The sequence below is a fragment of the Anopheles stephensi genome, chromosome 2 (genome assembly GCF_013141755.1).
Source record: "Anopheles stephensi strain Indian chromosome 2, UCI_ANSTEP_V1.0, whole genome shotgun sequence".
NCBI lineage: Eukaryota > Metazoa > Arthropoda > Insecta > Diptera > Culicidae > Anopheles > Anopheles stephensi.
Window position 1 is genome coordinate 47,615,523 of NC_050202.1, and position 10,648 is coordinate 47,626,170.

Consider the following 10,648-nt stretch of genomic DNA (forward strand, 5'->3'; position numbering starts at 1 on the left):
AATGGGCCAAATAAACAAAGAAACGGTCCAAGCACAAAGGCAACGAACTTGCTGGTGTACCACTCTAATAAATTTGGTTTCTCATTAGGTCATCAGTGATGAGACGGAGTTTTCTGCATATTTCTTGAATGTAGTAGTTAACACTGGGTTTACAGGACCCCTTGCATTTGACACATTCCAAAAACAGCAGAATTCATGGTCATAATTACTATTTGTAAAACGATTATAATTTAGAGGTTACCACAAGGTATAAAAATAAATGCATAATCGGGGCCGCGTATATTAAAATAGATGTAGTGTGAAGAACTATATATCACATCGTTTTGAGTGTCTGCCAAGGGTTTTAAAACTCGGTAGCAAGTCAAAAAAGGAAGCAAAGAAGCATGGTGATGGGTTCTTTCGAATGGACCCACAGTACTACTCCAAATCCGACCAGTTCGAATCCGATTCCAATTCTGAGGAACTGGAATCATCGGTTCCAAACAGAACCGTAAAAAACCTGCAAGAACTATCGGAACCATCAGGAATCGTCGGAACCTTTTGAAACCATCTGGAACTGCGGAACCGTCGGAACAGTCTGAAACATTCGGAACCGTCTGAGACCGTCAGAACCGGCGGAATCAGTGGAACCTTTGGTAATTGATCCAACTATTTTAAAAGTTTTTGTGAGTTGATAATTTTAATGATGCTTGAGCGTTGGGGACGATGCAGAACTGTATTGCTTGCGTGATGAAATACTTTGCAGAAGAACTAAAGGATAGCTCATAAGTTTTTTTTACTAGTGCGTTATATTGGTTTTATCACGTTGGTTTAATGCAGTTCCAGACGTTTCCACCGATTCCGACGGATTTCGGACGTTTCCAAACGATTCCGACGATTTCGACGATTCCGGAAGATTCCACCAGTTCTCGAAGATTCCAACAAATCCAGACGGTTCGTTTGCTACTACCTTTTGTAACTATTTACTTTTTTTTTTGGAATCGGTTCCTCTTTTTGGCCAATTGTGTCTTTAGAAAATTAACAAAGCAATAATATGTTAACTTGAAACCCGATAAAAAAAACCCAATATTTCTACCAGGGATATATTAAAAGCCCGTTAAAAGTAGAAAACTGATAAAAGCCATGAATATACTTAAATGTATTTTTGCTTAGAATGAAATACACAATATTAACTTAGTTTAATCCAGTTCAGTCTAGAGTTTGGACGAAAGAGAGTGTGTCTCTTCGTACACCCTATCCTCCCTAGTGATTGGGAAAGTCCCTCAATGACTTCGAGGAACTGTGACTGTCAGGTAAAGAAGATTATTGCTACAAAATTCATTTCATTCATTTTCACATATAAAATATGACCCAACGTCCCCCAAAACCGAACTCCCGGGTCACATCTTCGAAACTCCAGTCAAATTCCATCAAACAAGATAAATGTAATCGGTTCTCTTTGGAAGCACACGTTTGAGCGTCGAACAACTTCCAAGGACCCAATGAAGATGCATTAAGCAAACAAGATGATACACCCTAAATTGCATCATCAGATGAAAAGTTTCAATTTCAATCATACTTTTCATGGCAGCATGGCCCGTACCGTAGAACCGTGTTCTGGTGGCTCATACCGGCGGGTTCATTTGCGGTGTGATTGACGGCCGCAGGGAAATGCGACAAATCCACACCCCAACCATTCATCACGCGGGCGTGCCGGGGAATTCACGTTCAACGACAGTTTTGTGTGATAAATTTTGCGAAAGAAGTTCACGAAACACGGTTCACGAGCACTTTGGGGTGTGTCTATCTGGGTGCTTTTTACTTCAAATGCTGTTTCAAACCACGGGGAGAGCATCTCGTTTCGTTTCGGATATTGGGGCTGAAAATAACGATCCATTTGAGTAAGTAAATGGAGTTTGTGTCCCTTTCCTGGATGTAGTTTCTATTTATATGAATTTGCAATGAATATGTTAACAAGATTAATAAGTTTGAGGTACTGTGTTTTTGGGGGCACGTACCGGTCAGTAGTAGAAGTAACAGACTTGACGTGACGCCGTATGGTCAAGGTGACGTATGGAGACGAATTATGAAGGTATAAAACTAACGAAAATTAATAAGGTTCTGTTTTTGCCTTATATCTAAAGGAATGCTCGGCTGTGGTTGTGTGGATTGCTCTATTGTTGTGTATTGATATGATGACGGTAGTATTGAGTGGTGTTTTTGAAACGAAACATCATCCTTCACTGTTACAAATCTGAACTGTAACAAAAAATGCCATCTGAACAGCACAAACATTTGCCGGTGAACAGTGTTCCTCAAATATACAAGCAGTAATATCACTATCTCGACCAGGCCAGTAACGAGCTCACAAACTATCGGCGAGTTCCATCCCGTAACGGCAGGATATCTGCTAATCACGTGGTAATAAACCAGAAATGGCAATCATGATCTAAGGCACCCAAGGTTGTGATATCATGAAGAGAGAGAATGTTAACCTTGGTGATCACACCTTGGAAGTCGTCCAATACTTCACCTATCTAGAGACAAAGGGCAGCACCTACAACAACGTAGATGATGATACTCATCAAGGGTGCTGGCTGCCAGCCGGTCATACTACTGCCTGAGTAAACTTCTTAATTCAAAATACCTCTAGTTGCTCCAAGCTTGCGGGAGCCTATGCGGACGGCAAGCCGTGAGGCGCGAATTTCTGTCGGGTAAGAAGCTGCGGAAGGAGGGCACTTGGCGCAAGACCGTGGTAGGCGGAGTCCGCTTCGTTCGACGACGGAAAGGCAGCGGGCATAAACTGCTGCTTGGAAGCCGACTGCATCGAGGACCAGTCACCTTTGCGGCTGATCGGTGTCCGACGGAAGCCGAGCAACATCCCGTATGTGGGAAAGGACAGTAGAGGAGACGTTAAAAGGAGAGCTCAAAATACTGTACAAGGATTTCACCATCGTGTAGCGAATTCGATATGCCAAGCTCCGGTGGACTTGTCATGTTATGAGAATGATACCAGACAACCCAGCCTATAAAGTAATTTTTCACCATAGACCGTGAGCGATGTCGAAGATTGTAACGCCTGATTGGTAAGCAAGTAATATCGAACATAGAATCATAATGTTTTTTTTTTTTACAATCCACTGATTCTTTTCATGTTTATTGTTGAACATTACCTTTTCTTAACCTATGGTAGCATTTTATATCATGCTACATCAAATTTTATTTTAAAACTGACTGTCTAAACATCAAAATCGGTTAAGAGCTTTAGCAGTTCTAGACAAGAGTCCAAAAATGTACGTCAATTTATTCGTCATCTAATGGAGCATTGAGAAAGTATTTTAGAAACGCGAAAACTATCCTAGAACAGCTACAGCTCCAAAAAAGCAAGAAAAATCTGAATTCAACACAACAGATCATAATACTTCCATCCACACCCTCATTTTCTCAAATTGTTCCGTCATTTATGCTTTGGTGAGGGTTAGTATTTAGCGAGTAAGATAATTGTTAAGTCACCTGGAAACTGTGTCAATAAATTTATTTTATAATTTAAGCCAAATCAAGAGTTTATTGATAAAATCAAAAATTCACTTGAGTAAATCCTGATAAACTTCAAACCTGGAAGCGATTTTCACTATCAATACATAACGATGTTTCAATCCTATCAATGAGAATGGAATTCAAAATTACTTTACCAATTTATATTGCAACTATTTACATATGCACGCTGAAGAGTGTGGTATGCATTTCACGCACCGTGAGTGTAAAAAATGACTTATAAAAGATTTGTTTTGCATTTGAAAAAAAACACTCTCCCTTGTGTTATGAATCCCATCCCGCATATATTTAAACCGCAAAGCGAGGCATAATAGAAATTGCAATTAATTTACCACCCAAAATCCCTGTGGCAAGGAAAACGGATTTCCACACGCACACACGCCATGTAATTTCCCTTTTTTCTATCAACACTTTTAAAACAAAATCACTTCAAGAAGGAGGTAGGACAAACACACAAACAATGTAACAGCTCCCTGTAGCATAATGTAACGAGCGTGTAATATTCAGGCTTCGGGCGATGAACACACGTTTAAAGCACCTCCCAACAGCCCGACGATCAAGCGTACCGCGATCAAGGACCGACAACAACTTTTCCGCTGCTCATTGTTCTGTGCGCAAAGTACGCGAGCAAATCGGGCGGGTTGCAGTTAATGGATTTTTAAACTCGCACAATTTAAAAACTCATTTTCCCACATAAAAGCTTCGTACGCGATTCAATTAAAAGTAAATTCGTTACTTAACCACATCCATCAATCCAGCTGGCGTGGCAGTTGCACGGCAAGACTGCAAAGAAAAGGGAAAATCAGCTAGGAAAAGTTTCCCCCCACTGGAAAGTGTCAACACGCATCGATCCGGTGAAGCGTTTGAGGGTGGAATTTAAAGGGCTATGGACACCGGTTCTTCTTCCATTCGATAACATTTACACCATATAAAAGGGAATTATTTTGAATTATTTTATTTTTGTATTTATCTCATTAAGCCTTGTTCGGCCTACATAACTATTCGCATCTTTAGTAGAACAAAGAACAAGAATCGTCTTACATATAAATTCAGGCAATGATATGCAGGTTAGTATGTGTGTAAGTATTATTCATTTTGTAAAGTATTTAACCAGATTTAGTGCATCTGAATCCCTCGTTAAGTAGAGGTCGTGAGTGTAAGGAACCAACTAGGTGCCTGATAGGTTCTTTTACCAAGAATGAACGGGGAATATGAAGCCTCATGGGAGTTTAGTCGAACATAGCAGCAGGTAATAAAAAGAACGAGTAATTTTTTTTATTAATAGATTCTGGTCGGTCAATTCGGTATTGTTGTGAAGGGGGCTAAATAATAAAGAGAAATTTAAGGCTTTATGGTTCCTTAAATGGAACACTTTAGACATAGTGAACTTGTGGTGTTCTTGCTGGAAATAGCTAGGAAAATTTCTGAATCGCGAACTACATTAGCTAAAGGAACTGATATCCCACCGAATTTATAATCGAACAAAATTGGTTATCTATTTCTATGAAACGTTGTAACCAAGCATTTGTTCACGCTGACACTCATTTACTTCAAGGAGGACCAAGAAACAAAAAACAAACGGACAGTTTTGAAGGATAGCACAGTCAAAAGGTTATTTTTATTATTTTGTTTATTTATTTAAAACCAACGGACAGATTAGCATTCTCAGATTTGACGACGAACATAAATTTACGGTTTCGTCATCAGAACTCGCCGCAGACATTCCCTATTCGAACCACCCGTTTCACCGACCGAATTGAGGAGAGGACACATAGAGACGAATGGGTCACGCGAACCACACGAGATTAGGAGCTCTGGGATTGATAGAATTGTTCGAGAATGGAGCGACCTGACTGGCACGTTTAGACCCACCGACGAGAGGAGCTCTGGACAATCTATATTACCTTTAAGAATACCAACAATGAAGGCAAAATGAGAAGAGGCACGTGATCGACAAAAGGTGATGGTGACGCATTTGTCGTAGCTCATAGACTCAGGGCGTTTCGCTTGTTCCAGGAATTGAACTCACAAAGCCTTAGGCTTGAAGAAGTAGATCCTAAGGCGTCCATAGTTTGTCATCGAGAAGCACAATCAACAGGTTGTTGATGTAGAGTACGAAAAGCAACGGCCCAAGATTACTACCCAGAGGAACACCGGAGCATGCACGGAGTGATCTTGAAGTGAAGAAGGCCAGCCTTACTGAGTAGGAACGATTCTAGAACTGAACAGGTACAATTCTAGACATATCCCCAAGGGAGTTATGCCTAGCCTTAGTCGAGTTGGTAAGTAGAACGTAAGTAGCACAGTATCAAGGCACACATCCTCCTGGAAGCAGCGTTCAATAATTTGTGGCAATTGCTAACGAATTGCACTAGGATCATCGTTGTGGACCTACTGGGCACAAAACCATGAGATTAACACTATCGGCTAGTAGGGGCTCATGAACCAAAAGCTTAAACATCTTGACAGTTATGCCACGAATAGATTTAACACAGGCCTAAATAATTTTAAATCACCAGCATACCGTAGTTCATGGCAATCAGGAATCGCATAGACAAAGTTATTAATAGAAATGACCAATCAGCAGTAGAGCGAGAATCCTGCTTTGTGATACCCATGAAGTGTTAGTGAAAACGAAAGCGTTGATTTTTACTGAAATGCTACTATTGATTACAGAGCTTGAGAGCCATCGAAGCAACGCATCATTGGCATCATATTTGGAGAACAAACAAATTGGATTTTATGCTGCAATTTGGGAAGAATCCATGCTGGTCGATCGAGATGACGTGCTTGAATCCGCACAACAGAGGCCGACAAATGAGGATGCCCTCATCAAAGCTGATTTCAATTAAGGAAGGAAGCATTTCGGCTGTAATGATTTGTAGCACAATGTTGTCTAGAAGGAAACTGAACCTTTTTCTAATATGAACCAAATCTGATAGAAACTAAAGCATCGCACTATAACTACGATAGCTAGGAATTGTTTAACGACCCATCAGCGAATGCAAGTATCAGCTCTTTTATTGCAGAGGCTACATCAGCTACAGAACAAACAGGCAGAGGATTCTGGTTGATTTCTATAGTCTGTTTCTATTTCTATGTGTACTAACAGAAAAGCAGACTTTCAAGCTTTGCATTCATAATGGAAATTAATGGTGAAAGATCCCTATCATCATCACAATTACAACTTCCATACCTCGGTCCTATGGTATCGGAAAAGCTTCCGCACACCGTGATAATGATACGTAAATTTAATACACAGCTAAATGGATTAAAAGAAAACTTGGCGCGCTCGCGCGCTCTTAGATTCCCAAAAACCAACGACGCAAAATGAAATAAAATATCACAGCCACCATCTGAAAGAAGAGTGGCTGTTTCCCCATAACTTACGCTTCGCTACCGAATGTGCTAAATGGGAAGCAGTATTTTTAAATTAACCGATTACCACAACAGCAGAATGGTGGTTTCTTTCGCTGTGGACCTAAGGGACCGTGAGTCCAACTTCAACGTTCCAGAATATTTAAAGCCCATCAAAACAGCTTCATCCTGTCGATGGATAGTCTTTAAGCCCGATCCCAACGCTCTTGCTACTGGCCATTTCACCCATAAACACCGCAGCCTCGAGTAAGCGCTCGAGTGGTTGCGTGCATGAATTTTTCGTCAACGACACGGTCCGGCTCGGGCTGTTTGGGACGCGGCGAAAAAAGTGCGTTAACCGGTAACGGTGGATTTTGCTGTTTTAATTTTGATTTTATCACCCACTTGGCCACGGTCGTGCACCGTTGCACTAAGGGTTTTCTTGGGGTGGGTTGTTTTTCCACGTTTCATTTTATCTGCACGCACTGGTGAAGGTGTTTGATATTCGGGGAAGGAGAAAAAAATTATCTTATAATAAGCCGTGGGACGTTGGCCCTACACCAATTTGCATACAATTTTCTAGAAGGAACGTAGCACGGGTAGAATTCGTAAGAATTTTTTGATTAACATTAACAGCCGTCTCCTTGGACGAAACCCCGTTACTTATCGGGTGAGAGATGCCGTCCAGGCATTTCTTATCTTTCTAGTCGTTTGTTTATCAATTTCCGCTTCATGGCTTTATGTTGTTGCCGAGTGGAAGTAACAACGCCGTTGGGCCTTTTTTCTAGTAGGTTTCAATTCCATTCTGCTCAAGTTCAAAGTCACAGCGCTAGATTTGAAATGTTTTTCCGTTCAAAGTTCTCATCAGATTTATAGTCGGGGATCAGCGTCAGTCAAGAGTTTACTTGGGAACTGCTCCTGACTCTGGACTCCATGGGCCTTAAAAGTACAACCTTGGGCAGTCTCGATAGGCTCGTGTTGGTGTTCTAGACTTTCCGGACGTTTATGCAGAATTGAACAGTCAGTTAGTTATGGTGATCCAGTCCAATTGATCTCAAGACAAGTCCAAGTGAGCTTGATTGTATTTTATAGCATCCAAACAACTTAGTTTGCTATCGGGTTTAAACTTTAAGAATGTTTGTTGGGTTTGTCCGATGTTTGTTCTTCTAAAAACTTCGAGAAAAGGTCTAGATAAACGTCTAGCTACACCATTTGGCAATAATATAATAAATGATAAAAGACTTCAATCAAATAGCATCGATTGAAGGCAACAAGTTTGCTATGTTAAACGATGATCAAGCGTTTATGGGAAACTGCTTCCTAAACTCACTATTCCTAACAAAATATTAATGTCCTACCTGGGTTTTTTAATCTCAAACAACAACTGTAGCTCTTTCTCTTTACCTAAACAGGGCGTTTGAAACAATATCTAGGCCAATGTTGTTAGATTCGCTAAGGCGAATAACTATCAGAGATAACGAGTTTCGATGATTTCAGAGCTACTTAGATGCTCGCACTCAACGGACAGTCTTCGACAACCAGATATCCAGTGCTGTGGAAAACACCCTTGGAGTTCCACAAGGGAGTGTGCTAGGGCCTATTCTACTTTTAATGTACATAAATGATATGAAAGGCATCTTACAATTTTGGGACATTAATTTATTTGCTGGCAACACGGTGATCTTCATCAATGGGCATTACTTAGAAATAATTAATAAACCCATTGAAGATCTGAAAGCTATCAATTCCTTGTTTAACGTATCCTCGTAGTATAGAAAAATTCTCAATCAACTCAATCCATTCAAGCAGTCAGGTATGTCATCATTATCATCATTATGGTGTTTAACAGTTTTCACAATCTCTTAATACATAAAGCCTCATAAAAATGACTATAAAACTGACTATTACAGCTATCATTTTCGTCATGTCGAAATCATAATATAAAAACGCCGGGCGTCATAAGATTGTCAAGACGCACAGACTTTGCGTCGTAAGATCAACTATTCTTCTTGTTTATGAGCATTAACACTATAAGAACCTTGCGACTTAAGAGTCGCTTCTGAGAGCGCATCCCCGAAACCAGGACTTCCTACTTTACTAAGAGTTAACTCAAGTGACAGAAAGCCAAAAATGGCAGGCCGACACCTTTCTAGGTTGTAGTGTCAAGGAAGTAGAAGTATCATTGTTTTTTATGCCATTTAAGAATTACACGTCTTGAGATTGGTCTCAATTGAAAGAGAATTGCACCATAGTTACAACTTTTATAAAACTGAAAAAGTTTCTAGAGCTACTCAATGAACCTTAAAAGCTAAGCCTCCAGCGTAACCCGTACCTTATTTGCAGAAAGGATATGAAGTATAAGAATATATGAGCTTCCTTGACATTTTGAACAATACTTTGAAAGCTTCTTCTGTCGCGAGAAATATGTAATGCATATCGACTGGATTACACATAACAATAACTTCTAAAATAAGATCATAACCATGTACAGTTTTCTAAAATTAGAATCTAAATGTAGGCCTAGAATTGCGATTTCAACAACTAAATGGACTTGAAAGAAGTCCAAATTATGAGTAAAAACTCATCTCACCAAACATTTAAATTTATTCATGAGGATAGTAGAAATTCATGTCCTGATTGTTTAAATGAATTCTACAAGCAGCTCATTTCCTCGAACACCACAATTTCACTAAGGAATAATATCTTGTTCGCTCTAGACGTATTCTAAGTATCGTACAGATTAACTTCCTTCTGAATAGCCTACTCAAACGTTAAAAAGTTGTGCTTGCGTCCTCAAAACTATTAATCATTTTTCAGAAATGTTGGCCAACGATTACTTTACTCCGTTCATGGTTTCAGAGAGATTGTCGCAAAGGCAAGTGTGATTTAGTTACACCTTTTTATGTTATATCATTCAATTCTTCGAAAGCTCACTTTCGTTCTTTCGATTCATCTGATTGATTTCCATAACCTGCAATAAGGTAATCAACTCAACTGATGCATGTCTGTCCGTGATACTTCACTCTCAGTTCAATACTGCCTAAAACAAAGACATTCAAGATTAAAGCGTATAGTATTTCTAAATTCCAATAACATACTAACCAATTTTTATTTTATTATTTACTGTCTCAAACTCAAAGTTGAAATAACATTATGTTCCCCACCAACAAGATAGCTAGTAAAAGTAAAAAGAAGAAAAAATCTTTCCCAAACTGTAATCACGCCCAAGCTGACCTCTGACCATCCGAATCCCATCAACGGTTACCGGTTTCTGGTCAAGAAAGTAATTTGCATACTTTACAGTTTCCGTCCTCCCCACCGTTGGCTGACGGCTGAAAACATTCCAAACCGGCCAACCGCCAAGCACTGGCATTCAAAAGCGAGCAAATTATTTAACCGAATTCATTAGCACTGCGATTCAGTAGCTGACCGTTCAGAGTCAGTATCTTTCACCAAGAAGCCCACTCCAAGAAAGTGTTTTTGCACATACTCTGAACGGCATTCCTGGTGTGAGGTAAAAAGGCCCAAACACTTCGTTCTTCGTTGGGCTGTAAGAACGAGTTTATTGAATTATTTCACTGCGTGCAGAGCTGCTGCACTGCCAGTAATCATGTTAAGGGGTTGCTTGCCTTCCGATTCTAAACGAAACCGAAAGCACGGTAAACCACATGCCACTTAATAACGGCCACACACATGTGTTTGTGTGGACGTGGAATGGGGAGTCCCTTCAAGCTGATGACAGTTAGGAAAGAGTTTG